Raw genomic sequence first — 2618 nt, 5'->3', positions numbered from 1 at the left:
ATGGTGACACATGTGACAACACATAAATATTGTGTGATTGGCTAATTATTACTGAGTTGGAAACAATCAGCCTAGACCTCTGTCATATGTAATTTGTTTTCTTCTTTATGATAGGTTTACCTTAATATTAGGTCTAGGTAGATGTAACGGAATTGGTAAGTGGACCAATTGGGTACAAGGGACCATGGTCGAGGCAAAGCGAAGTACGAGGCTTGATCTGCCAATGTGGACGTATCCTAAGGCGCGGTGCACACTGGTGAAACGCGTTTCATAAAACGTGTAGATAAGATTAAACAAACATGAACCTGTAGAACCCCGGTGAAAATGGCACATACGGCAAATACTTAGATAGAAGATACCTTTTATCTAAGATTAAAAATACCTTTTGTCTGAGTATGTGCCGTATAAAAGGTATCTTTTACCTACCTCTGTGCACACTGGTGAAACGCGTTTCATAAAACGTGTAGATAAGATTAAACAAACATGAACCTGTAGAACCCCGGTGAAAATGGCACATATTACGGCACATACTTAGATAGAAGATAGGTACCTTTTATTTGATACCTTTTATCTAAGAGTTTCATAGAATTATAAGCCAATATTTGTGTTGAAAATGATGTCACACTTACTTGGTCTATTGTTGTCAGACTATTATTTTCAATGTTATATCCCGGTGATCTAGATATGGAAAGAAAAGATCCAGTAAGTATTTATTACCAACAATCGTTCCCACATACTGGGTAAAAAGGTATTTGGTTTTATGGTTCCATAAATACTTACGATTTTTCAAGGAAGTGCCTCCTTTACCAAGCACTGTTCACATTTTTCTTGTACACTCCCCAATTTTTACTCCACAGGGGGAAGTTATTTACAAACTTTGTATTTTTCCGTGTGTGAAGTGGAAAATGACGAGTTTGTTTTGCAGATTTTTTCGTAGAATAGGGCCCTGGTTTTACTTTTTCACACTGACATATGATTTCATTTTTCACCTTTTTTCGTGTATCTGCTTTTACCCAGAAACACAATGTAGGTACATTTTAAACTTGAGATTCTAACTCTGAAGATAAAAGCGTTTACCTCTGAAGATAAAAGCGGAAATTTCATGACATGTCTAATGACTTTTAACCAGAAGTATGTTTGTAAAGGGTGAGCAAGTTATAAGAGATCTACTCCTTTCAGTGGACGGCTCAGTCAATGAGTCAGATTCTAAAACAAGTAACTCACTCTTCAACTCCCTATAGGCTTTAGGATCTTACTTTTTTTAAAAAAATAACTCACTCACTCACTTTTTGGCCATGTCTACTTTCAACCGACAATATTTTTGGTTGTGATTTAAAGTTGCTTAGTTTTTTTTTTTTTTTTTTTAACGAAAGTTCATTTAGGTAACCCCTTTGAAATCATCAAGAAGTGACTGTGGAGTGTGGAATCGGATTTCAAGTTTTTAAGGTCTTTCCATTTAGCTTTGTTCTCATATAGTGTCCTTTCCTATTTTATTCATTATACATTATTGGGTGTTGGATTCATAAATAAATATTTTTTTTTCTTTTATCTCCATGCAATATAATTTTGTTCCTTTTCCTTTGTACCTTCTTAAATTTCCTTCTATTTATTTATTTATTTATTATTATTATTATTATTATTATTATTATTATTATTATTATAATTATTTCATTTTATTTTTCCTTCAAGAGATTTGATAGAGGGAACTGTTACTGCTAAGGTCTTATCGTCCCGAAAGCGAAGAGAGAAGGAAAATGGGATAGAAGAAAGCAAACCGTTCCGAGAACGAACCTTATCCTTTTAGGATAAAATCCGACCCTGGAGAAATCGACAGGAAATAATAGGAAAAAATCTTTTGGACAAATATTCATTTACTACAAAATTCTCGTAGATTGACGGATTGGAACGATTTTTACCTACTCATTTGCCCAAGTAAAAAAAAAGAAGAAAAAAAAAAAAAAACTACCTACTTACCAGAAAAAAACCTTAAATTTTCTCGAGGATTTCACACCCTGACTTGGTTCGTCCTTGACCTCCCCAGTTTTCTGGTGACCCAGATCCTAATATCAGGGAGAGGGTGGTGTATCGTTCTCCGCAAGACTCAAGTCAGATCCCAGACACAAGCTAGTATTATACTAGTCCAAGTGAAGACTTAGCACAAGATCTAGAGAGGTTTACGTATTAGTCGCGGGCCGCGAAGTTTTACCTCTAATATACGTGCGAAGCGAACGCCTAATTTCAGGGATTGTCCGGCGAAAATTTATCGTTTTAGCGGAAATTGATCTTGAAAATTTATCGTGAAAATTGTCAGATAGGAGATCAAAAAATTATCGCGCTACTAAAAAATTACCTGCCGTGCTATTAGGGATATTATAGCGAAAATTTTTCGGGGATTATTGCAGCGAAAAATTTTCGAGGATTATTGCATCGGGGGTTTTTGTCCCGAAATTTACTGTGCAGCAGGGATTTTTGTCCCGAAAATTACTGTATACTAGGGATTTTTCTCCCGAAAATTACCGCATCCTAAGGATTATTGTGCCTCAGGAATTATCGTACCGGGCGGAATGGAGTGCTTTCTGTGCTTACGATATTTTGTGTCCATCCTGGTGTTGATTGTA

The sequence above is a fragment of the Diaphorina citri genome, unplaced genomic scaffold (assembly GCF_000475195.1).
Source record: "Diaphorina citri unplaced genomic scaffold, Diaci psyllid genome assembly version 1.1 scaffold2204, whole genome shotgun sequence".
NCBI classification, from domain to species: Eukaryota; Metazoa; Arthropoda; class Insecta; order Hemiptera; family Psyllidae; genus Diaphorina; species Diaphorina citri.
The sequence above is the reverse complement of the archived record's forward strand: the minus strand, read 5'-3'. Positions refer to the sequence as shown.